This window comes from Triticum urartu, chromosome 3A, assembly GCF_056163025.1.
Source record: "Triticum urartu cultivar PI428250 chromosome 3A, HENAU_Tu73, whole genome shotgun sequence".
NCBI classification, from domain to species: Eukaryota; Viridiplantae; Streptophyta; class Magnoliopsida; order Poales; family Poaceae; genus Triticum; species Triticum urartu.
This window is the reverse complement of record NC_141875.1, coordinates 579,608,383-579,636,347: the sequence shown is the minus strand read 5'-3', so window position 1 is coordinate 579,636,347 and position 27,965 is coordinate 579,608,383. Positions and strand designations below refer to the sequence as shown.

Genomic DNA, 27,965 nt, shown 5'->3' with positions numbered 1-27,965 from the left:
CATACTCATGAAAGATATTAAAAAGGTGAAGCGTATGAGACAAACTCAATTCCATTTTTTTATAGTTTTCTTTTATAAACTAAACTAGTGATAAAACAAGAAACTAAAAGACTCGATTGCAAGATCTAAAGATATACCTTCAAGCGCTAACCTCCCTGGCAACGGCGCCAGAAAAGAGCTTGATATCTACTACACAACCTTCTTCTTGTAGACGTTGTTGGGCCTCCAAGTGCAGAGGTTTGTAGGACAGTAGCAAATTTCCCTCAAGTGGATGACCTAAGGTTTATCAATCCGTAGGAGGCGTAGGATGAAGATGGTCTCTCTCAAGCAACCCTGCAACCAAATAACAAAGAGTCTCTTGTGTCCCCAACACACCCAATACAATGGTAAATTGTATAGGTGCACTAGTTCGGCGAAGAGATGATGATACAAGTGGTATATGGATGGTAGATAATAGTTTTTGTAATCTGAAAATATAAAAACAGCAAAGTAACAAATGATAAAAGTGAGCGTAAACGGTATTGCAATGCGTTGAAACAAGGCCTAGGGTTCATACTTTCACTAGTGCAAGTTCTCTCAACAATAATAACATAATTGGATCATATAACTATCCCTCAACATGCAACAAAGAGTCACTCCAAAGTCACTAATAGCGGAGAACGAACGAAGAGATTATGGTAGGGTACGAAACCACCTCAAAGTTATTCTTTCCAATCAATCCGTTGGGCTATTCCTATAAGTGTCACAAACAGCCCTAGAGTTCGTACTAGAATAACACCTTAAGACACAAATCAACCAAAACCCTAATGTCACCTAGATACTCCAATGTCACCTCAAGTATCCGTGGGTATGATTATACGATATGCGTCACACAATCTCAGATTCATCTATTCAAACCAACACAAAGGACCTCAAAGAGTGCCCCAAAGTTTCTACTGGAGAATCACGACGAAAACATGTGCCAACCCCTATGCATAGGTTCATGGGCGGAACCCGCAAGTTGATCACCAAAACATACATCAAGTGAATCACGTGATATCCCATTGTCACCACAGATACGCACGACAAGACGTACATCAAGTGTTCTCAAATCTTTAAAGACTCAATCCGATAAGATTACTTCAAAGGGGGAACTCAATTCATTACAAGAGAGTAGAGGGGGAGGAGAAACATAAGATCCAACTATAATAGCAAAGCTTGTGATACATCAAGATCGTGCCAAATCAAGAACACGAGAGAGAGAGAGAGATCAAACACATAGCTACTGGTACATACCCTCAGCCCCGAGGGAGAACTACTCCCTCCTCGTCATGGAGAGCACCGGGATGATGAAGATGGCCACCGGAGAGGGATTCCCCCTCCGACAGGGTGCCGGAACGGGTCTAGATTGGTTTTCGGTGGCTACGGAGGCCATGGCGGCGGAACTCCCGATCTATTGTGCTCCCTGGAAGTTTTAGGGTATATGGAGATATATAGGCGGAAGAAGTACGTCAGGGGGGCCACGAGGGGCCCACGAGGGTGGAGGGCGCGCCCCCCTACCTCGTGGCCTCCTCGAAGCTTCCCTTACATGCACTTCAAGTCTTCTGGGCTTCTTTCCTTCCAAAAATGAGTTCCGTGAAGTTTTAGGTCAATTGGACTCCGTTTGATTTTCCTTTTCTTTGAAACCCTAAAACAAGGTAAAAACAGAAACTGGCACTGGGCTCTGGGTTAATAGGTTAGTCCCAAAAATGATATAAAAGTGTATAATAAAGCCCATAAACATCCAAAACAGTAGATAATATAGCATGGAGCAATCAAAAATTATAGATACGTTGGAGACGTATCAGGGCCGGGTCAACCCCAATGGCGGGTTACAAAAGAAGCCCAGTAATATTCAAGGTGATAGTTTATTAAGACATGTAGAAGGCCTAAGCCCAGAGGCGGCTTAAGGCCCAATATTGTAAACCGTCGTATGTAAAGAAAGACTTGTAAAGAAGGCATATAAAATAAGTGACCGAGACGGACACGTTTTATGAGCCGGCCGGGACTCTGTAGGCCGCCAGGCGTCAACCCATGTATATAAAGGGACGACCCAGCGGCGGCTTAGGACAAGAAACAAGAGATCGATAGCCAAGCTAGCGGATTCGCTCCTTGGTCATCGAAACCTGGTAATACAACATCAACTGGACTAGGCCTTACCTTCACCGAAAGGGTCCGAACCAGTATAAACCTATCGTGTCCTTTGTCCCGATTAACCCCTTTAAGCTTCCTAGTTGCGATGGCCCTACGACTAAGTCCATTCGCTAGGACATCTGCCATGACAACTCCACGACAAATACCTAGTTCAATCTCATTACCGGCAAGTCTCTTTACTCGTTCCGTAATACATCATCCCATAACTAACTCATTAGTTATCATGCTTGCAAGGCTTATAGTGATGTGTATTACCGAGAGGACCCAGAGATACCTCTCCGACAATCGGAGTGACAAATCCTAATCTTGATTTATGCCAATTCAACAAGTACCATCAGAGACACCTGTAGAGCACCTTTATAATCACCCAGTTACGTTGTGACGTTTGGTAGCACACAAAGTGTTCTTCCGGTATTCGGGAGTTGCATAATCTCATGGTCATAAGAACATGTATAAGTCATGAAGAAAGCAATAGCAGTAAACAAACGATCAAGTGCTAAGCTAACGGAATGGGTCAAGTCAATCACATAATTCTCCTAATGATGTGATCCCATTGATCAAATAACAACTCATGTCTATGGTTAGGAAACTTAACCATCTTTGATCAATGAGCTAGTCAAGTAGAGGCATACTAGTGACACTATGTTTGTCTATGTATTATGTTTCCGGTTAATACAATTCTAGCATGAATAATAAACATTTATCATGAAATAAGGAAATAAATAATAACTTTATTATTGCCTCTAGGGCATATTTCCTTCAGTCTCCACTTGCACAAGAGTCAATAATCTAGATTACATAGTAATGATTTTAACACCCATGGAGCCTTGGTGCTGACCATGTTTTGCTCATGGAAGAGGCTTAGTCAACGGGTCTGCAACATTCAGATCCGTATGTATCTTGCAAATCTCGATGTCTCCCACCTGGACTTGATCCCGAATGGAGTTGAAGCGTCTCTTGATGTGCTTGGTTCTTTTGTGAAATCTGGATTCCTTTGCCAAGGCAATTGCACCGGTATTGTCACAAAAGATTTCCATTGGACCCGATGCACTAGGTATGACACCTAGATCGGATATGAAATCCTTCATCCAGACTCCTTCATTCGCTGCTTCCGAAGGAGCAATGTACTCCGCTTCACATGTAGATCCCGCCACGACGCTTTGTTTAGAACTGCTCCAACTGACAGCTCCACCGTTTAATATAAACACGTATCCGTTTTGCGATTTAGAATTGTCTGGATCAGTGTCAAAGCATGCATCAACGTAACCATTTACGATGAGCTCTTTATCACCTCCATAAACGAGAAACATATCCTTGGGACTTTTCAGGTACTTCAGGATGTTCTTGACCGCTGTCCAGTGATCCACTCCTGGATTACTTTGGTACCTCCTTGCTAGGCTAATAGCAAGGCACACATCAGGTCTGGTACATAGCATTGCATACATGATAGAGCCTATGGCTGAAGCATAGGGAACACTTTCATTTTCTCTCTATCTTCTGTAGTGGTCGGGCATTGAGTCTTACTCAACTTCACACCTTGTAACACAGGCAAGAACCCTTTCTTAGCTTGATCCATTTTGAACTTCTTCAAAACTTTATCAAGGTATGTGCTTTGTGAAAGTCCAATTAAGCGTCTTGATCTATCTGTATAGATCTTGATGCCCAATATATAAGCAGCTTCATCGAGGTCTTTCATTGAAAAACTTTTATTCAAGTATCCTTTTATGTTGTCCAGAAATTCTATATCATTTCCAATCAGCAATATGTCATCCACATATAATATCAGAAATGCTACAGAGCTCCCACTCGCTTTCTTGTAAATACAGGCTTCTCCAAAAGTCTGTATAAAACCATATGCTTTGATCACACTTATCAAAATGTTTATTCCAACTCCGAGATGCTTGCACCATAAATGGATCGCTGGAGCTTGCACACTTTGTTAGCTCCCTTTGGATTGATAAAACCTTCAGGTTGCATCATATACAACTCTTCTTCTAAAAATCCATTCAGGAATGCAGTCTTTACATCCATTTGCCAAATTTCATAATCATAAAATGCGGCAATTGCTAACATGATTCAGACGGACTTAAGCATCGCTATGGGTGAGAAGGTCTCATCGTAGTCAACTCCTTGAACTTGTCGAAAACCTTTTTGCAACAAGTCGAGCTTTGTAGACAGTAACATTACCGTTAGCGTCTGTCTTCTTCTTAAAGATCCATTTGTTCTCGATGGCTTGTCGGTCATCCGGCAAGTCAACCAAAGTCCACACTTTGTTCTCATACATGAATACCATCTCAGACTTCATGGCCTCAAGCCATTTTGCGAAATCTGGGCTCATCATCGCTTCTTCATACTTCATAGGTTCGTCATGGTCAAGTAACAAGACCTCCAGAACTGGATTACCGTACCACTCTGGTGCGGATCTTGCTCTGGTTGACCTATGAGGTTCGGTAGCAACTTGATCGGAAGTTTCATGATCATCATCATTAGCTTCCTCACTAATTGGTGTAGATGTCACAAGAACCGGTTTCTGTGATGAACTACTTTCCAATAAGGGAGCAGGTACAGTTACCTCATCAAGTTCTACTTTCCTCCCACTCACTTCATTCGAGGGAAACTCCTTCTCTAGAAAGGATCCATTCTTAGCAACGAATATCTTGCCTTCGGATCTGTGATAGAAGGTGTACCCAATAGTTTCCTTTGGGTATCCTATGAAGACACATTTCTCCGATTTGGGTTTGAGCTTATCAGGTTGAAGCTTTTTCACATAAGCATCGCAGCCCCAAACTTTAAGAAACGACAACTTTGGTTTCTTGACAAACCATAGTTCATAAGGTGTCATCTCAACGGATTTTGATGGTGCCCTATTTAACGTGAATGTAGTCGTCTCTAAAGCATAACCCCAAAACGATAGCGGTAAATCAGTAAGAGACATCATAGATCGCACCATATCTAGTAAAGTACGATTACGACGTTCGGACACACCATTACGCTATGGTGTTTTGGGTGGCGTGAGTTGCGAAGCTATTCCGCATTGTTTCAAATGTAGGCCAAACTCGTAACTCAAATATTCTTCTCCACGATCATATCGCAGAAACTTTATTTTCTTGTTACGATGATTTTCCACTTCACTCTGAAATTCTTTGAACTTCTCAAATGTTTTAGACTTATGTTTCATTAAGTAGATATACCCATATCTGCTCAAATCATCTGTGAAGGTGAGAAAATAACGATACCCGCCACGAGCCTCAATATTCATCAGACCACATACATCAGTATGTATGATTTCCAACAAATCTGTTGCTCGTTCCATAGTTCCGGAGAACGATGTTTTAGTCATCTTGCCCATAAGGCCTGGTTCGCAAGTACCAAGTGATTCATAATCAAGTGATTCCAAAAGTCCATCAGTATGGAGTTTCTTCATGCGCTTTATACCAATATGACCCAAACGGCAGTGCCACAAATAAGTTGCACTATCATTATCAACTCTGCATCTTTTGGCTTCAACATTATGAATATGTGTATCACTACTATCGAGATTCAACAAGAATAGACCACTCTTTAAGGGTGCATGACGATAAAAGATATTACTCATATAAATAGAACAACCATTATTCTTAGATTTAAATGAATAACTGTCTCGCATCAAACAAGATCCAGATATAATGTTCATGCTTAACGCTGGCACCAAATAACAATTATGTAGGTCTAAAACTAACCCCGAAGGTAGATGTAGAGGTAGCGTGCTGACGGCGATCACATCGACTTTGGAACCATTTCCCACGTGCATCGTCACCTCATCCTTAGCCAGTCTTCGCTTAATCCGTAGTCCCTATTTCGAGTTGCAAATATTAGCAACAGAACCAGTATCAAATACCCAGGTGCTACTGCGAGCTCTGGCAAGGTACACATCAATAACATGTATATCACATATACCTTTGTTCACTTCGCTATCCTTCTTATCCGCCAAATACTGTTGGGGAACGTAGCAGAATTTAAAATTTTCTATGCATCACCAAGATTAATCTATGGAGTTACCTATCAACGAGGGAGAGGGGAGTGCATCTACATACCCTTGTAGATCGCGAGCGGAAGCGTTCAAGAGAACGGGGTTGATGGAGTCGTACTCGTCGTGATCCAAATCACCGATGACCTAGCGCCGAACGGATGGCACCTCCGCATTCAACACACGTACGGTTGGGAAGACGTCTCCTCCAACTTGATCCAGCAAGACGGCACCTCCGCAATCTCGGCAGGGCTTCGCCAAGCTTCACGAGAGGGAGAGGTGTCACGGGAGGGAGAGGGAGGCGCCAGGGGTTAGGGTGCGGCTGCCCTCCCTCCCCCCCACTATATATAGGACCCCCAGGGGGGCGCCGGCCCTAGGAGATGGGATATCCAAGGGGGGAGGCGGCCAAGGGGGGTGGAGTGCCCCACAAGCCAAGTGGGGCGCCCCCCACCCCTAGGGTTTCCAACCCTAGGCGTAGGAGGAGGCCGAAGGGGGGCGCACCAGCCCACTAGGGGCTGGTTCCCCTCCCACTTCAGCCCATGGGGCCCTCCGGGATAGGTGGACCCACCCGGTGGACCCCCGGGACCCTTCCGGTGGTCCCGGTACAATACCGATAACCCCCGAAACTTTCCAGATGGCCGAAATTTGACTTCCTATATATAAATCTTCACCTCCGGACCATTCCAGAACTCCTCGTGACGTTCGGGATCTCATCTGAGACTCCGAAACACTTTCGGTTTATCGTATACTAATATCTCAACAACCCTAGCATCACCAAACCTTAAGTGTGTAGACCCTACGGGTTCGGGAGATACGCAGACATGACCGAGACGACTCTCCAGTCAATAACCAATAGCGGGATCTGGATACCCATGTTGGCTCCCACATGTTCCATGATGATCTCATCGGATGAACCACGATGTCGAGGATTCGATCAATCCCATACAATTCCCTTTGTCAATCGATACGTTACTTGCCCGAGACTCGATCGTCGGTATCCCAATACCTCGTTCAATCTCGTTACCGGCAAGTCACTTTACTCGTACCGTAATGCATGATCCCGTGATCAACCACTTGGTCACATTGAGCTCATTATGATGATGCATTACCGAGTGGGCCCAAGAGATACCTCTCCGTCATACGGAGTGACAAATCCCAGTCTCGATTCGTGCCAACCCAACAGACACTTTTGGAGATACCCGTAGTGCACCTTTATAGTCACCCAGTTACGTTGTGACGTTTGGTACATCCAAAGCACTCCTACGGTATCCGGGAGTTGCACAATCTCATGGTCTAAGGAAATGATACTTGACATTCGGAAAATCTATAGCAAACGAACTACACGATCTTTGAGCTATGCTTAGGATTGGGTCTTGTCCATCACATCATTCTCCTAATGATGTGATCTCGTTATCAATGGCATCCAATGTCCATAGTCAGGAAACCATGACTATCTTTTGATCAACGAGCTAGTCAACTAGAGGCTCACTAGGGACGTGTTGTGGTCTATGTATTCACACATGTATTACGATTTCTGGATAACACAATTATAGCATGAACAATAGACAATTATCATGAACAATGAAATATAATAATAACCATTTTATTATTGCCTCTAGGGCATATTTCCAACAGTCTCCCACTTGCACTAGAGTTAATAATCTAGTTACATTGTGATGAATCGAACACCCATAGAGTTCTGGTGTTGATCATGTTTTCCTCTAGGGAGAGGTTTAGTCAACGGATCTGCCACATTCAGGTCCGTATGTACTTTACAAATATCTATGTCTCCATTTTGAACACTTTCACGAATGGAGTTGAAGCGACGCTTGATATGCCTGGTCTTCCTGTGAAACCTGGGCTCCTTGGCAAGGGTAATAGCTCCAGTGTTGTCACAGAAGAGAGTGATTGGCCCCGACGCATTGGGTATGACTCCTAGGTCGGTGATGAACTCCTTCATCCAGATTGCTTCTTGTGCTGCCTCCGAGGCTGCCATGTATTCCGCTTCACATGTAGATCCCGCCACAATGCCTTGCTTGCAACTGCACCAGCTTACTGCCCCACCATTCAAAACATACACGTATCCGGTTTGTGACTTAGAGTCATCCAGATCTGTGTCGAAGCTAGCATCGACGTAACCCTTTAGGACGAGCTCTTCGTCACCTCCATAAACGAGAAACATATCCTTAGTCCTCTTCAGGTACTTCAGGATATTCTTGACCGCTGTCCAGTGTTCCATGCCGGGATTACTTTGGTACCTTCCTACCAAACTTACGGCAAGGTTTACATCAGGTCTGGTACACAGCATAACATACATGATAGACCCTATGGCCGAGGCATAGGGGATGACACTCATCTTTTCTCTATCTTCTGCCGTGGTCGGGCATTGAGCCGTGCTCAATCTCGTACCTTGCAACACAGGCAAGAACTCCTTCTTTGACTGATCCATATTGAACTTCTTCAATATCTTGTCAAGGTACGTACTCTGTGAAAGACCAATGAGGCGTCTCCATCTATCTCTATAGATCTTGATGCCTAATATGTAAGAAGCTTCTCCAAGATCCTTCATTGAAAAACACTTGTTCAAGTAGGCCTTTATGCTTTCCAAGAATTCTATATCATTTCCCATCAACAGTATGTCATCCACATACAATATGAGAAATTCTACAGAGCTCCCACTCACTTTCTTGTAAATGCAGGCTTCTCCATAAGTCTGCGTAAACCCAAACGCTTTGATCATCTCATCAAAACGAATGTTCCAACTCCGAGATGCTTGCATCAGCCCATAGATCGAGCGTTGGAGCTTGCACACCTTGTCAGCATTCTTAGGATCGACAAAACCTTCCGGCTGCATAATATACAATTCTTCCTTAAGGAAACCATTAAGGAATGCCGTTTTGACATCCATTTGCCATATCTCATAATCATAGAATTCGGCAATTGCTAACATGATTCGGACAGACTTCAGCTTCGCTACGGGTGAGAAAGTCTCATCGTAGTCAACCCCTTGAACTTGTCGATAACCCTTAGCGACAAGCCGAGCTTTATAGATGGTTACATTACCATCCGCGTCTGTCTTCTTCTTAAAGATCCATTTATTTTCTATGGCTCGCCGATCATTGGGCAAGTCAGTCAAAGTCCATACTTCGTTTTCATACATGGATCCTATCTCGGATTTCATGGCTTCCAGCCATTTGTTGGAATCTGGGCCCACCATCGCTTCCTCATAGTTCGAAGGTTCACCGTTGTCTAACAACATGATTTCCAAGACAGGGTTGCCGTACCACTCTGGTGCGGAACGTGTCCTTGTGGACCTACGAAGTTCAGTAGCAACTTGATCTGAAGTTTCATGATTATCATCATTAACTTCCTCTCTAGTCGGTGCAGGCACCTCAAGAACATTTTCTTGAGCTGCGCCACTCTCCGGTTCAAGAGGCAATACTTCATCAAGTTCTACTTTCCTCCCACTTACTTCTTTCGAGAGAAACTCTTTCTCTAGAAAGGATCCATTCTTGGCAATAAAGATCTTGCCTTCGGATCTGAGGTAGAAGGTATACCCAATAGTTTCTTTAGGGTATCCTACGAAGACGCATTTTTCCGATTTGGGTTCGAGCTTTTCAGGTTGAAGTTTCTTGACATAAGCATCGCATCCCCAAACTTTTAGAAACGGCAACTTAGGTTTCTTCCCAAACCATAATTCATACGGTGTCGTCTCAACGGATTTCGACGGAGCCCTATTTAAAGTGAATGCGACAGTCTCTAAAGCATAGCCCCAAAATGACAGCGGTAAATCGGTAAGAGACATCATAGATCGCACCATATCCAATAGAGTGCGATTACAACGTTCGGACACACCATTACGCTGAGGTGTTCCAGGCGGCGTGAGTTGTGAAACTATTCCACATTTCCTTAAGTGCGTGCCAAATTCGTGACTCAAGTATTCTCCCCCACGATCTGATCGCAAGAACTTGATTTTCCTATCACGTTGATTCTCAACCTCACTCTGAAATTCCTTGAACTTTTCAAAGGTCTCAGACTTGTGTTTCATTAAGTAGACATACCCATATCTACTCAAGTCATCAGTGAGGGTGAGAACATAACGATAGCCTCCGCGAGCCTCAACACTCATTGGACCGCACACATCAGTATGTATGATTTCCAATAAGTTGGTTGCTCGCTCCATTGTTCCTGAGAACGGAGTCTTGGTCATTTTATCCATGAGGCATGGTTCGCACGTGTCAAATGATTTGTAATCAAGAGACTCCAAAAGTCCATCCGCATGGAGCTTCTTCATGCGTTTGACACCTATATGACCAAGGCGGCAGTGCCACAAGTATGTGGGACTATCATTATCAACCTTACATCTTTTGGTATTCACACTATGAATATGTGTAACATTACGCTCGAGATTCATTAAGAATAAACCATTCACCAGCGGGGCATGACCATAAAACATATCTCTCATATAAATAGAACAACCATTATTCTCGGATTTAAATGAGTAGCCATCTCGAATTAAACGAGATCCCGATACAATGTTCATGCTCAAAGCTGGTACTAAATAACAATTATTGAGGTTTAAAACTAATCGCGTAGGTAAATGTAGAGGCAGCGTGCCGACGGCGATCACATCGACCTTGGAACCATTCCCGACGCGCATCGTCACCTCATCCTTTGCCAGTCTCTGCTTATTCCGCAGCTCCTGCTTTGAGTTACAAATGTGAGCAACCGCACCGGTATCAAATACCCAGGAGCTACTACGAGTACTGGTAAGGTACACATCAATTACATGTATATCACATATACCTTTAGTGTTGCCGGCCTTCTTGTCCGCTAAGTATTTGGGGCAGTTCCGCTTCCAGTGACCACTTCCCTTGCAATAAAAACACTCAGTCTCGGGCTTGGGTCCATTCTTTGGCTTCTTCCCAGCAGCTTGCTTACCGGGCGCGGCAACTCCCTTGCCGTCCTTCTTGAAGTTCTTTTTACCCTTGCCTTTCTTGAACTTAGTGGTTTTATTCACCATCAACACTTGATGTTCCTTTTTGATTTCCACCTCCGCTGATTTCAGCATTGAATATACCTCAGGAATGGTCTTTTCCATCCCCTGCATATTGAAGTTCATCACAAAGCTCTTGTAGCTCGGTGGAAGCGACTGAAGGATTCTGTCAATGACCGCGTCATCCGGGAGATTAACTCCCATTTGAGTCAAGCAGTTATGCAACCCAGACATTTTGAGTATGTGCTCACTGACAGAACTATTTTCCTCCATCTTACAGCTAAAGAACTTGTCGGAGACTTCATATCTCTCGACCCGGGCGTGAGCCTGGAAAACCATTTTCAGCTCTTCGAACATCTCATATGCTCCATGTTGCTCAAAACGCTTTTGGAGCCCCGGTTCTAAGCTGTAAAGCATGCCGCACTGAACGAGGGAGTAATCATCAGAACATGACTGCCAAGCGTTCATAATGTCTTGGTTCTCTGGGATGGGTGTGTCACCTAGCGGTGCTTCTAGGACATAATATTTCTTGGCAGCTATGAGGATGATCCTCAGGTTCCGGACCCAGTCCGTATAGTTGCTGCCATCATCTTTCAGCTTGGTTTTCTCTAGGAACGCGTTGAAGTTGAGGGCAACATGGGCCATTTGATCTACAAGACATATTGTAAAGATTTTAGACTAAGTTCATGATAATTAAGTTCATCTAATCAAATTATTCAATGAACTCCCACTCAGATAGACATCCCTCTAGTCATCTAAGTGAAACATGATCCGAGTCAACTAGGCCGTGTCCGATCATCACGTGAGACGGACTAGTCAACATCGGTGAACATCTTCATGTTGATCGTATCTTCTATACGACTCATGCTCGACCTTTCGGTCTTCCGTGTTCCGAGGCCATGTCTGTACATGCTAGGCTCGTCAAGTCAACCTAAGTGTATTGCGTGTGTAAATCTGGCTTACACCCGTTGTATTCGAACGTTAGAATCTATCACACCCGATCATCACGTTGTGCTTCCAAAGAACGAACCTTCGCAACGGCGCACAGTTAGGGGGAACACTTTCTTGAAATTATTACGAGGCATCATCTTATTTAAGCTACCGTCGTTCTAAGCAAATAAGATGTAAAACATGATAAACATCACATGCAATCAAATAGTGACATGATATGGCCAATATCATTTGCTCCTTTTGATCTCCATCTTCAGGGCTCCATGATCATCGTTGTCACCGGCATGACACCATGATCTCCATCATCGTGTCTTCTTGAAGTTGTCTCGTCATCTATTACTTCTACTACTATGGCTAATGCTTTAGCAATAAAGTAAAGTAATTACATGACGTTTATGTTGACACGCATGTCATAAATAAATTAAGACAACTCCTATGGCTCCTGCCGGTTGTCATACTCATCGACATGCAAGTCGTGATTCCTATTACGAGAACATGATCAATCTCATACATCACATATATCATTCATCACATCCTTTTGGCCATATCACATCACACGGCACATGCTACAAAAACAAGTTAGACGTCCTCTAATTGTTGTTGCAAGTTTTTACGTGGCTGCTATAGGTTTCTAGCAAGAACGTTTCTTACCTACGCCAAAACCAGAACGTGATATGCCAATTTCTATTTACCCTTCATAAGGACCCTTTTCATCGAATCCGATCCAACTAAAGTGGGAGAGACAGACACCCGCTAGCCACCATATGCAACTAGTGCATGTCAGTCGGTGGAACCAGTCTCATGTAAGCGTACGTGTAAGGTCGGTCCGGGCCGCTTCATCCCACGATGCCACCGAATCAAGATAAGACTAGTAACGGCAAGTAAATTGACAACATCGATGCCCACAACTGCTTTGTGTTCTACTCGTGCATAGAAACTACGCATAAATCTAGCTCATGATGCCACTTTTGGGGAACGTAGCAGAATTTAAAATTTTATACGCATCACCAAGATCAATCGATGGAGTTACCTATCAACGAGGGAGAGGGGAGTGCATCTACATACCCTTGTAGATCGCGAGCGGAAGCGTTCAAGAGAACGGGGTTGATGGAGTCGTACTCGTCGTGATCCAAATCACCGATGACCTAGCACCGAATGGACGGCACCTCCGCGTTGAACACACGTACGGTTGGGAAGACGTCTCCTCCAACTTGATCCAGCAAGGGGGAAGGAGAGGTTGATGGAGATCCAGCAGCACGACGGCGTGGTGGTGGAAGCAACGGTGATCTCAGCAGGGCTTCGCCAAGCTTCACGAGAGGGAGAGGTGTCACGGGAGTGAGAGGGAGGCGCCAGGGGTTAGGGTGCGGCTGCCCTCCCTCCCCCCAACTATATATAGGACCCCCAGGGGGGCGCCGGCCCTAGGATATGGGGTCTCCAAGGGGGGAGGCGGCCAAGGGGGGTGGAGTGCCCCACAAGCCAAGTGGGGCGCCCCCACCCCTAGGGTTTCCAACCCTAGGCGTAGGGGGAGGCCCAAGGGGGGCGCACCAGCCCACTAGGGGCTGGTTCCCCTCCCACTATAGCCCATGGGGCCCTCCAGGATAGGTGGCCCCACCCGGTGGACCCCCGGGACCCTTTCGGTGGTCCCGGTACAATACCGATTACCCCCGAAACTTTCCCGATGGCCGACACTTGACTTCCTATATATAAATATTCACCTCCGGACCATTCCAGAACTCCTCGTGACGTCCGGGATCTCATCCGGGACTCCGAAGAACTTTTGGGTTACCGTATACTAATATCTCAACAACCCTAGCGTCACCGAACCTTAAGTGTGTAGACCCTACGGGTTCGGGAGACACGCAGACATGACCGAGATGACTCTCCGGTCAATAACCAACAGCGGGATCTGGATACCCATGTTGGCTCCCACATGTTCCATGATGATCTCATCGGATGAACCACGATGTCAAGGATTCGATCAGTCCCGTACAATTCCCTTTGTCAATCGGTACGTTACTTGCCGGAGACTCGATCATCGGTATCCCAATACCTCGTTTAATCTCGTTACCGGCAAGTCACTTTACTCGTACCGTAATGCATGATCCCATGATCAACCACTTGGTCACATTGAGCTCATTATGATGATGCATTACCGAGTGGGCCCAAGAGAAACCTCTCCGTCATACGGAGTGACAAATCCCAGTCTCGATTCGTGCCAACCCAACAGACACTTTCAGAGATACCCGTAGTGCACCTTTATAGTCACCCAGTTACATTGTGACGTTTGGTACACCCAAAGCACTCCTACGGTATCCGGGAGTTGCACAATCTCATGGTCTAAGGAAATTATACTTGACATTCAGAAAAGCTATAGCAAACGAACTACACGATCTTTGAGCTATGCTTAGGATTGGGTCTTGTCCATCACATCATTCTCCTAATGATGTGATCCCATTATCAATGACATCCAATGTCCATAGTCAGGAAGCCATGACTATCTTTTGATCAACGAGCTAGTCAACTAGAGGCTCACTAGGGACGTGTTGCGGTCTATGTATTCACACATGTATTACGATTTCCGGATAACACAATTATAGCATGAACAATAGACAATTATCATGAACAATGAAATATAATAATAACCATTTTATTATTGCCTCTAGGGCATATTTCCAACAAATACTTGGGGCAGTTCCGCTTCCAGTGACCAGTCTATTTGCAGTAGAAGCACTCAGTCTCAGGCTTAGGTCCAGACTTGGGTTTCTTCTCCTGAGCAGCAACTTGTTTGCCGTTCTTCTTGAAGTTCCCCTTCTTCTTCCCTTTGCCCTTTTTTCTTGAAACTGGTGGTCTTATTGACCATCAACACTTGATGCTCCTTGTTGATTTCTACCTTCGCAACCTTTAGCATCACAAAGAGCTCGGGAATAGTCTTATTCATCCCTTGCATATTATAGTTCATCACAAAGCTTTTGTAGCTTGGTGGCAGTGATTGAAGAACTCTGTCAATGACACTATCAACAGGAAGATTAACTCTCAGTTGAGTCAAGTGATTATGATACCCAGACATTTTGAGTATATGCTCACTGACAGAACTATTCTCCTCCATCTTGCAGCTATAGAACTTATTGGAGACTTCATATCTCTCATTACGGGAATTTGCTTGAAATATTAACTTCAACTCCTCGAACATCTCATATGATCCATGACGTTCAAAACATCGTTGAAGTCCCGGTTCTAAGCAGTAAAGCATGGCACACTGAACTATCAAGTAGTCATCAGCTTTTACTCTGCCAAACGTTCTTAACGTTGTCAGCAGCATCTGCAGCAGGCCTGGCACCCAGCGGTGCTTCCAGGACGTAATTCTTCTGTGCAGCAATGAGGATAATCCTCAAGTTACAGACCCAGTCCGTGTAATTGCTACCATCATCTTTCAACTTTGCTTTCTCAAGGAACACATTAAAATCAACGGAAAAACAGCACGGGCCATCTATCTACAACAACATAGATAAGCAAAAATACTATCAGGTACTAAGTTCATGATAAATTTAAGTTCAATTAATCATATTACTTAAGAACTCCCACTTAGATAGACATCCCTCTTATCATCTAAGTGATCACGTGATCCATATCAACTAAACCATGACCGATCATCATGTGAAATGGAGTAGTTTTCAATGGTGAACATCACTATGTTGATCATATCTACTATATGATTCACGCTCGACCTTTCGGTCTTAGTGTTCCGAGGCCATATCTGCATATGCCAGGCTTGTCAAGTTTAACCCGAGTATTCTGCGTGTGCAAAACTGGATTGCACCCGTTGTAGATGGACGTAGAGCTTATCACACCCGATCATCACGTGGTGTCTCGGCACGACGAACTTTGGCAACGGTGAATACTCAGGGAGAACACTTTTATCTTGAAATTTAGTGAGAGATCATCTTATAATGCTACCATCAAACAAAGCAGAATAAGATGCATAAAGGATAAACATCACATGAAATCAATATAAGTGATATGATATGGCCATCATCATCTTGTGCTTTTGATCTCCATCTCCGAAGCACCGTCATGATCACCATCGTCACCGGCGCAACACCTTGATCTCCATCGTAGCATCATTGTCGTCTCGCCAACTATTGCTTCTACGACTATCGCTACTGCTTAGTGATAAAGTAAAGCAATTACAGGGCGATTGCATTACATACAATAAAGCGACAACCATATGGCTCCTGCCAGTTGCCGATAACTCCATTACAAAACATGATCATCTCATACAATAAATATAGCATCATGTCTTGACCATATCACATCACAACATGCCCTGCAAAAACAAGTTAGACGTCCTCTATTTGTTCTTGCACGTTTTACGTGGCTGCTATGGGCTGAGCAAGAACCATTCTTACCTACGCATGAAAACCACAACGATAGTTCGTCAAGTTGGTGCTGTTTTAACCTTCTCAAGGACCGGGCGTAGCCATACTCGGTTCAACTAAAGTTGGAGAAACTGACACCCGCCAGCCACCTGTGTGCAAAGCACGTCGGTAGAACCAGTCTCGTGTAATGACATGCTGGTAAGCAGTATGACTTGTATTGCCCACAACTCACTTGTGTTCTACTCGTGCATATAACATCTACGCATAAAACCAGGCTCGGATGCCACTGTTGGGGAATGTAGTAATTTCAAAAAAATCCTACGCACACGCAGGATCATGGTGATGCATAGCAATGAGGGGGGAGAGTGTCGTCCACGTACCCTCGTAGACTGTTAAGCGGAAGCGTTATGACAACGCGGTTGATATAGTCGTACGTCTTCACGATCGGCCGATCCTTAGTACCGAACGTACGACACCTCCGCGTTTAGCACACGTTCAGCTCGGTGACGTCCCGCGAACTCACGATCCAGTAGAGCTCGGGGAAGAGTTTTGTCAGCACGACGGCGTGGTGATGATGTTGATGAAGCTACCGCAGCAGGGCTTCGCCTAAACACCGCTACAGTATGACCGAGGTGGATTATGGTGGAGGGGGGCACCGCACACGGCTGGGAGAGATCTTTGTGATCAACTTGTGTGTCTAGAGGTGCCCCCTGCCCCTGTATATAAAGGAGCAAGGGGGAGGTCGGCCGACCCTTGTTGGCGCGCCTAGGAGGAGGAGCCCTCCTCCTAGTAGGAGTAGGATTCCTCCCTTTCCTACTCCTACTAGGAGGGGGGAAGGCAGGGAGAGAAAGAGAAGGAAAGGGGGGAGCCACCCCCTTCTCCTAGTCCAATTAGGACAGGGGAAGGGGGCGCGCTGCCTACCCTAGGCCGGCCCCTCTCTCTTTCCCTTATGGCCCAACAAGGCCCATTAGTCCCCGGGGGGTTTCGGTAACCCCTCCGGTACTCCGGTAAAATCCCGACTTCACCCGGAACTATTCCGATGTCCAAATGTAGGCTTCTAATATATCAACCTTTATGTCTCGACCATTTCGAGACTCCTCTTCATGTCCATGATCACATCCAGGACTCCAAACTACCTTCGGTACATCAAAACATATAAACTCATAAAACCGATCGTCATAGAACTTTAAGCGTGCGGACCCTACGGATTCGAGAACTATGTAGACATGACCGAGACACGTCTCCGGTCAATAACCAATAGCGGAACCTGGATGCTCATATTGGTTCCTACATATTCTATGAAGATCTTTATCGGTCAAACCACACAACAATATACATTGTTCTCTTTGGGTATGTTACTTGCCCGAGATTCGATCGTCGGTATCCAATACCTAGTTCAATCTCGTTACCGGCAAGTCTCTTTACTTGTTCCATAATACTTCATCCCATAACTAACTCATTAGTTATCATGCTTGCAAGGCTTATAGTGATGTGTATTACCGAGAGGGCCCAGAGATACCTCTCCGACAATCGGAGTGACAAATCCTAATCTTGATTTATGCCAATTCAACAAGTATCATCGGAGACACCTGTAGAGCACCTTTATAATCACCCAGTTATGTTGTGACATTTGGTAGCACACAAAGTGTTCCTCCGGTATTCGGGAGTTGCATAATCTCACAGTCATAAGAACATGTATAAGTCATGAAGAAAGCAATAGCAGTAAACAAATGATCAAGTGCTAAGCTAACGGAATGGGTCAAGTCAATCACATCATTCTCCTAATGATGTGATCCCATTGATCAAATAACAACTCATGTCTATGGTTAGGAAACTTAACCATCTTTGATCAATGAGCTAGTCAAGTAGAGGCATACTAGTGACACTATGTTTGTCTATGTATTCACACATGTATTATGTTTCCAGTTAATACAATTCTAGCATGAATAATAAACATTTATCATGAAATAAGGAAATAAATAATAACTTTATTATTGCCTCTAGGGCATATTTCCTTCAGCTTCTACATGGGTTGAGGCGGCGACGAGGACGGACGGCAAGGGTGGGGACCAGTGACGAGGGCGGTCGGCGAGGGCGGGGACCGGCGACAGGGACGGCCGGCGAGGGTGGGGACCGGCGATGCGGACGGCCACTAGAGAGCGCATGGCTGATGAGATGCGGAGGGTCCTTTTCTCGCAAGCCTGAGGGAAGAAGATAGCCTGGATGGATATGGATCTAGCGGCTTGGGAGGGGCCGATCGGGCGGCTAGGGTAGGACCGGCCGAAACTTTCGGCCGGTGCGCCGGCGCCTAGCGGTGCCCAAAAAACTTCATGCCAATGTGAGACCACCTAGGAAAAGGAAAAGAAATGTACTCCTTCCATAAAGAAATATAATCTAAACACTCTTATATTTCTTTACTGAGGGTTAGATTATGTAACACTGAAATCATTCCACAGCAAAAAAATGAAAGGATTATCCACTCTCAGTTTATTCACGTTGAACCATATGTGAGCTACAAAATCAGATTGTATATTTTACTCATGCGATCATGTGGCACAGCTTGGAATTTCACAAATCCCTAGTAGAAGCATATTACATGTGAGTAAAAGCAAGTCACCGATGTACTTGGCCACTTTGCCCATTGGATTAGCTTAAGATGCACTGGTAGTAAGTTAGGAGTGAAAATAGAGTATAGATGTACTAGTAGATGTTTGGTCAAATAGATAAGAACCTTAGTCTTTAAGTTTTCAAAGCAGATAACAATCTCTTTGTACAAAAAAGACTAGGAATTCAGAACCTATGACCCTAGAATGCAGACCAGAAATTCTAGTTAGTAAATATACGCAAAAAAATCATTTTTACCGGTAGATGCTCCAGCTCAGGTCGCTGACACAGTATCTCAATGTCACACAATTTTGAGAAGTAAAAATCTCTTTCTGTCGGGGGTTTGGTGCGACATATGCCAAAGGATGGCTTATCATGGTGGGGGCGAGTAGAACGTCGCCGGTGCCTGGAAACGGGATGAGGCGAAGACATGCACGCCGGCGAATCTTACCCAGCTTCGGGGCTCTCCGAGGAGATAATACCCCTACTGTTGCTCTGCGGGGTCTCCGCATGTTCACTATGGCCAAGTGTTTACATGGTTGCTCCTTGAGCTGTTTCTTGGAGGTAGGAGAGGGCAAGGCTAGCTCTCTCCCTTCTATATGATCTGGTCTAGAGCTAATGGGTTCCAACCCTTTGCATGGGTGCCCTGGGGGGTTTATATAGGCCAACCCCCCAGGGGTACAATGGTAATCCGGCTGGACGCGGGCCCAGCCGTCAGTGCCTCTGGCCTCCGTCTTCTCTGCCGACCGCTGGGGGCCGCCGACTGGCCTGGTACGGAGCCGACAGGCCGCGTCCGCCGCGAGCGGGTCTTGCCAGCTGCTGATTACTGTAGCCGTGCTTCTGATGACGCGGGCTTGATAATGAGGTCGTGGCAACAGCCCCGCCGCCTGGCGGGCGATCACTGTTGCCAATCCCCATCACATCTTGATTAATGGCGTGTGGGCTCCGGGGGATGGCTCGGCCGTCTCCCCTGGGCCGACTCCCGACGGGCCTGACTGGTGGCTCTCCTGCCGTCTCCCGAGGTCTCACTGACTGGTGGGGCCTGCTGCCCCTAGGCCGTACAGACAAGCCGTCATGGGTGCAGGATTCGGTCCTGCGGTGCTGATGTCAGGGCCGGCATGGCAACAGTGCCACGCCGCACGAAGATCCTCCGGGGTACGGCGTGCTGTGGCCATGCCTGCCCTTGGTGAGGGGCGGGGGTGGGCTTCGCCGTAGCCACGCCCCTGCCTCGTCCCCTTTGATGAGGTCATGGGGTTTGTTGGAGTCGCAAGCCGACTCCCCAGAGCCGGCTTCTCTGGAAGTCATCTCTGGGACTCGGCCGTGAGCGGGCAGTCGGCCGTCTTGCCATCGACTCCTCAGGAGGCAGCTCTTCGTCCTGGGGTCTTGAGGTTTGTTGGAGTCGCAGGCCGACTCCCCAAAGCCGGCTTCTCTAGAAGTCGTCTCTGGGACTCGGCCGTGAGCGGGCAGTAGTCCGTCTTGCCGTCGACTCCTCAGGAGGCGGCTCTTCGTCCTGGGGTCTTGAGGGGCGCAGCCTGCCCCGATGTCTTGGAAGGTTCTAGGGCTCGGGTTGGCCTACCCGTGGCCCATTTCTCCGACAGTAGCCCCGAAGCTGGTGAGGCGCCACGGACGATCGGCCGAGAAGCCTCAACAGTTTCTCCTTCCGGGTGCTCAACACATGGTCTTTGATTGACTTCTGCCGGGCCGACTAGAAGGAGTCGGACTTGCTCAACTCGGACTCACTCAATTCTGACTCGCTCAGTATTTCGAACGTCGCAGCGGGATTTAAGTGGCGTGCTAGCTAAGCCTCCAGGCCACCGCCCGTTTTAGGCCTGACACGCGATGGCACGTGGCTAGGCCGTCCTGTCAGCCTACGCGCGCGACGGGACAGACCCATAGGTGGGGCCCGCCACTACCATGCCTCGGTGCCCGAGCGGATCCGCTGCGGCCCTGGTGGAAGGTTGGGATTCCCGTGGAGTTACTGCGCGCAGTAGCTTTATCGTGGATCGTGGGGGTCGTGGGGTCGTGGGCGCAGTAAATCCCCACGTCCGCCCCCTCGGCTTCGCAGCCCACGAGGCTATAAGTAGGGGGAAGAGGGGGGGCTCGCGCGCCCCTCCTTCCCACTACTCCTCGTTCTCTTTCTTCTTGCTGCTCCTTGCTCTCCTCCTTCCTCTTCTTCTTTGCTCCGCCGCGTGCCCAAGCTCCGGCTAACGCTGCGGCGGCAGCTCGCGATGAGTTCTTCCTCCGCCGCCGTGCATCCCCCAGTGCGCTCCGGCACCTGGGACGGCTCCGAAGTTCATGAAGACCACATCGAGTTCCTCCGCCGAACTCGTCGGCTCCCCGGCGAAGATCACGTGCAGGTGCATCTTGCGCCGATGGGGGAGATTTCCCCTGCACCGCAGGAGGGCGAGCGGGTTATCTTCTGCTCGCACTGCCTGCGTGGGTTGGGGCTGCCGGCGAGCAGTTTCTTCCCGTCCTTCCTGGAGTTCCACGGCCTCCAGCCGCACCACCTCACCCCCAACGCAGTGGTGCTGCTGTCCGCCTTCGTGTCCATGTGCGAAGGCTTCCTCGGAGTCCTCCCCGCCCTTGAGCTCTGGGGGGAGTTCTTCTTCTCCAAGCTCGGCACCCAGGCTGCGGGCGTGCCGGCTCAGTGCGGCGCCTTCATCATCGTGCGAAGGTCGGGGGCCGACAATCCCTTCCCCTCCATCTCGCTGATCAAGTCGGTGAAGATGTGGGAGAGATCCTACTTCTACGTCAAGAACGCCTCCGAGTGGGGGGACTGGGTCAACCTGCCGGCTTTTGAAGCCGGCCCGCCGGCTGGGCGACTGCCCAACTGGTCGTACCAGGCCAAGTCGCTGTCGCCTGCGGGAGCCGGCGCCATCACGCGACTTCGAGTGCTGACACAGTCGGAGGGTCTGACTGGTCCGGACCTACTGGCCGCCTTCGTTTCGCGCCGAGTTCTCCCACTCCAAGGCCACCCCCATATGATATGCCAGATGAGCGGGCACCGCGACCCGAGCCGGATGTGCACCAAGGACATGCCTCAGGAAGAGGTGGCCTTCATGGTGAACTACCTCTCGGACAGCAGGCTCCTGGAGGATTGGCGGTTCGACAAGGAGCCGTACTCCTGCGCCAACCCCCCCCCCCACCCCGCCCGCGGTGAGTCGCCTTTTCTTTCTTTCTTTGGTTTGTCTTCTTTCTTGCCGAGTTTTGTTTTGACTAGTTGGCTTTGGTTAGAAACCCCTTCTCCACCCACCAGCCGGCACCTCGGGGCCGGCCCGCGAGTTCCTCGCCGACCGGGCAGAAAGCGACATCGATGACCCCGATCTGGGGGCGGCGGCTTTGGAGGATGGCGCCGAGGGAGGAGGAACAGTAGGTGGATTCAGGCCTTCGGCCACTTTCGCCGACTGGCCTGACGACGACGCCGAGGGAGAAGTCGCCCCTCGTCATCGGCCAGGAGCCAGCCAGCCAGGCGCGGGCTCTTCTGCCACGCCAGGCGCTCCAGGTGGCGGGAAGAAGTGCAGGGCCGTGCCGACTTTGTTCGGCAGTCGGCCGAAGAAGCCCAAGGGTTCGGCTGCGGCGACCCGGCGGGACGAGGCGGTCGCGAAGGCCATCCGCTTCCGTAAGGAAGTGAAGAAGCCGCCATTGGTCTCCGCGTAAGTATTCTGTCTTCAAAGTTTTATTCTTTCTTTGTGACTTTGTCTGAGTCTCTGCCTGCCCCCCTTGCTTCAGGGCTCCCCTCTCTCTTGAGAGGGTCGCCGCCGCCTCCGTCATGGGGTTAGCGGAGACGTCCGCCACCACTCGGCGGATTGACCCCGCTGCTGACCTCCGGGAGGTGACAGAGTGGCATGCGCGGGAGAAGCGCAACGAAGAAGAGGCCCTCCGCCTGGAGAAGGCGGAGGCTGATAGGGCAGAGGCCAATAGGGCGGAGGCCGACAGGGCGGAGGCCTCCGCCAAGAAAAAACTGGCGGAGGCCGAAGCCGCCGCCGCGACGAAGCAGGAGGCTGAGGAAACCGCGCGCCGCCAATCGGCGGTGTTCGTCACCCCACTGAACTCTGTGCCGCTGCCTCCGGAGTTCACGGGGCAGACTAGGGAAACCGGTGGGGAGAACTCCATCGTGGAGAGGGAAGGCGGCGACCCCTCTACGCCGGACGTGAATGTTCTGCCGCCGCCTCCGCCGCCGTCTGAAGGTGCGCGAGGCAAGCAGCCGGCGGACCCTCCGGGGCCGCCGACCGAAGACGAGGCCGTGGCGAGGCTGCTCCTCCAAGTCGGCTCGCCAACGTGCCGCCGTCCGGAAATGGCGACTTCGGCGCCCCGCCCCCCTGGAAGCCGGCACCGCCAGCTCGGCGATCCCAAACGCTGAAACAACGAGCGCCGTGCCCATTGGGTGGGTGCGAGGAGGCAGCACAGGGCCGCTGAACCAGGCGCTTCTGGACGTCTAGGCGAAGCTTCGTGCCGAGGGCGACGCTCTCCAGAATTGCACCAAGGCGTACCTAGCGTCACGGGCATCCGTCTGGGTATGTTTTTCCTTTGGCCTTTGTTTTTCTTGTTCCTCTCTGTGGGAGCGCGTCAGTGCACCCACTGGGTGTAGTCCTCGAGTTTCGGGTTGGCTGCTGAGCAGGCAACCCGGAACTCCAATTGATGAACTCCGGGTATTAACTTTTTGTCTGAAACGTTCGTCGCAGGATTACCACAACCTCGGCGTCACTGCCTTCAACCATAACGTTGAAGAGCTGGGCAAGCGGACCGCCGATCTATCGGAGAGCCGAAGTAAGTTCTTTTCCTTCTTCGCGGGGGCGCACTGGCGCACCCGCGGGCTGTAGTCCCCGAGATTCGGGCCGACTGCTGAGCAGTCGGGCCGGATATCCCTGGCGACCTTCTTTTCCTGATGACTCAACGCCTTCTTTCTTTCTTCTTCTCAGGGGCCAACGCTGCTCTTCAACAGCAGCTGAGCAACGCCAACTCCGCTTTTCGCGCCAAAGAGAAGGAGTGCAGCAAGCTTGCCACGGAGCGCGATCTGCTGGCCACTCAATTGGTGGAGCAAAAGGAGCTGCTTGTGAAGGCGCAGAGGGAGGCGGAGGAGACGGAAACCACCCTCCTAGACGAGTTCGCGAGCGAGCGCTCCTCCTGGTCTCACAAGGAGGCGCTGCTGTCCTCCGGCTTCCACAAGATTGAAGACATCATTGATGGTGAGTTTCTTTATTTTCTTTCTTCGAGCTGCCGACTTAAGTCGTGCCGACTCCTGGTTTTTGACTTGCTTCTTCATTTCTTCCTGTCTTTGCAGACTTCTTCCCTGGGCAGTCATAGGCCGCCATCCAAGCCATCGAGGCTGACCGTGAAGGTCGGAGGGCGGAGGGCGCAGAGATTGCCGCCGATGCCCCCCAAACTCTTGACGAGCACGTCCTGAGCACCGAGGCTCGCCTTCGGCCGGCTCACCGGATGCTGCGCCGGCTTCAGCGTGTCGGCGCTCAGGTGATTGCCGTCCTGTGGCCGGATATGCAGGCTCCGCGCACCCCCAGCCTGATGGCCGACTGGCTGGAGGTCGCGGCTGGTCGTCTTAAGGCCTGGAAGGGCTCTTCGGCCTGAGCTGGAGCGCGCCGAGCCTTGGAGTTCGTCAAGGCGTGGTATCCAAGGCTGGACCTAGACCGGCTGGCCACGCTTCGGTCGGAGGCCCAGCCGGAGCTGGCAGCCGCGGAAGACGCCCTCGTCAAGCGTGCTGCGGTGATCGCCGAGTACACCGACACCAGCATCTTCGTCCCCGAGCGGTCTGAAGACGGCGAGGAGGTACCGCCGGAGTGTTTAGGGATGAACCCAGACTATGGCGAGGACTCGGCGGAGGTGATTGGCTCCCGCGTCGAGGAAGAGGGCGAGGCTGAGGACGGAGGCGAAGCGGAGGCACCAGAAGACAGAGCAGACGGCCAGCCTCAGCTCGACCGTGCCTCCAGCAACGAGCCACGTGCGACCGACCCGACTGCCGCCGGAGGCGATCAAGCCGAGACTAGCCAGCCGGCCGCCCCGATGCCTGGCGCTGGCGCCTCCTCCGACCCTTCGAATCCGTTTGCTGCTTCCTAAGTTGCCGTTGTATCTTTGTTTTGTCTGCTTCAGTAGTCTTTGAAGAACTTGTTAATTCGCACAATTCCACCCGCGGGGTGTATTTTGAACCTCTGCTCGAAAATTCGGCCAAGGGCCTATGTTATGTAAATATATTTATCCGAGTTCTATCTTTTCTTGCTCATTGCTCTTTTGGCTTTTTCCTTTGCCGCTTTCTCTTAGTTGCCTGCCTTGCCAATCGGACAGCCGCTCTGCGGACTGTTGCTGGATCAAGTGCTTGGCTACTTTGGGAAAGCGAGTACTTAGCCGTTTTTAAGAGTTTTTGAGCAAGTTGGATAGAAGACGGCAATCCGACTATCCGAGAGTCGGTTTGCAAGAAAGGCTGGAAGCCGTCTTGAGCTATGTTTTATGCTTTGAGTCCTTAACCATTTTTCATGCGAACACCCATTCTACCTTACCTCTGCCCACCGTACAGTCGCTCTGCGAGCTGCAGCTTCTGACAGAAGACGGTTTAGGTGTTACACACTACTTGTCCGGCTGTAGGAAGCATTTCATAGTGCAAGGCGGCAAGTCCCCGGGCCGACTTGTCGAGCCCGGTGCCAAGCGGTATGACAAAGAGTAACATACTTGTAAGCATAATTTTTATCATACAGACAAAAGAGGGCAGTCCCTGAGCTCGTCTCGGGGGGCCCGAAGTCTTGGTAATTTAATACAAAAGGTAGCGTGGTACATACTGCATCAACTGTAAAATCTTCGGAGGAGATTTGCATTCCATGGGCGCTCTGTCTCCTTGTCGGAGTCGTCCCTCTTGCGTGCTCGGGGCTTCTGAGCGTCGATCGGGTAGTAGGAATCGTTGCCCAGTACTTTGCTGATGATGAAAGGGCCTTCCCAAGGCGCCGACAGCTTGTGCTGGCCGGCTGTTCGCTGGATCAGCTAGAGCACAAGGTCGCCTTCTTGGAAAGATCTTGGCCTGACCTTCCTGTTGTGGTATCAGCGCAGGCTCTGCTGGTAGATGCTGGACCGGCTGAGTGCCAACAGCCGGCCCTCTTCCAGTAGATCGACGCCGTCTTGTCGTGCTTCTTCTGCTTCCTCCTCGGTGTACATGGTGACTCGTGGGGAGTCGAACTCTATGTCCGTTGGGATGACGGCTTCGTCACCGTAGACGAGGAAGAAGGGCATGAAGCTGGTTGACTTGTTTGGAGTCATGCGCAGACTCTAGAGGACGGATGGTAGCTCGTCGAGCCAGCAGCCAGCCGAGCGCTCTAGAGGCTCGATCCGCCGAGGTTTGATGCCGGACAGGATGAGGCCGTTTGCTCGCTCCACTTGGCCGTTTGACTGGGGATGGGCGACGGACGCTAGGTCCAGTCGGATGCCCCGTGTTGCGCAGAAACGGGCCAAGGCGCCTTTGGCGAAATTTGTGACGTTGTCGGTGATGATGCTGTGTGGTATGCCGTACCGAATTGTGATATCGAAGATGAAAGTTACGGCAGTCGGACCGTTCAGCTTCTTGATTGGCTTTGCTTCTACCCACTTGGTGAACTTGTTCACTGCGACAAGTAAGTGAGTTAAACCACCTCGTGCTGTTTTGAATGGTCCCACCATGTCTAGACCCCAAACTGCGAAAGGCCAGGCAATGGGGATGGTCTTGAGTGCAGAAGCTAGTTGGTGCGTGAGGGAGTCCTGGATTAGGGGGTGTTCGGGTAGCCGGACTATACCTTCAGCCGGACTCCTGGACTATGAAGATACAAGATTGAAGACTTCGTCCCGTGTCCGGATGGGACTTTCCTTGGCGATGCGGATATTCAAGATCTCCTACCATTGTAACCGACTCTATGTAACCCTAACCCTATCCGGTATCTATATAAACCAGAGGGTTGTAGTCTGTAGGCAATCAACTCCATATACACTAGTCATACCATAGGCTAGCCTCTAGGGTTTAGCCTCCTTGATCTCGTGGTAGATCTACTCTTGTACTACCCATATCATCAATATTAATCAAGCAGGACGTAGGGTTTTACCTCCATCAAGAGGGCCCGAACCTGGGTAAAACATCGTGTTCCCTGCCTCCTGTTACCATCCGGCCTAGATGCACAGTTTGGGACCCCCTACCCGAGATCCGCCAGTTTTGACACCGACATTGGTGCTTTCATTGAGAGTTCCTCTGTGTCGTCGCCTTTAGGCCCGATGGCTCCTTTGATCATCAACAACGATGCGGTCCAGGGTGAGATTTTTCTCCCCGGATAGATCTTCGTCTTCGGCGGCTTCGCTCTGCGGGCCAATTCGCTCGGCCACCTGGACCAGATCGAAAGATACGCCCTTGGCCATCAAGTCAGGTTTGGAAGCTTAAACTACACGGCTGACATCCGCGGAGACTTGATCTTCGATGGGCTCGAGCCACGGCCAAGCGCGCCGCACTATCTCGAGGGGCATGATCTAGCTCTGCCCCCGGACAGTGTCCTGGAGGCTGCACACGCATCGGTTCCGACCCCTAACTCGGAGCCTATTGCGCCAATCGAGGATGATCGGTTGGACGTCACCTCGGGGGCTGTGATCCAAAAGTGATCGAGCCGAACGCTAGCCCCGCACTCTGCACGACCCGTCACTCCGAGGATCCGGACTCCTTCCCGGACTCCGAACCCCCCGCGTCCCTACCAATCGAATCCGATTGGGCGCCGATAATGGAGTTCACCGCCGCAGACATCTTTCAGCATTCGCCTTTTGGCGACATCCTGAATTCTCTTAAGTCTCTCTCTTTATCAGGAGAGCCCTGGCCGGACTACGGTCAGCGAGGGTGGGATACGAACGATGAGGA

General features: G+C 49.3%; 1 pseudogene; it reads right to left on the bottom strand.

The window, feature by feature from the left end:
• Positions 1-27,965, bottom strand: part of LOC147980618 (microtubule-associated protein RP/EB family member 1B-like) — a 57,945-nt pseudogene that overhangs the window by 17,055 nt on the left and 12,925 nt on the right.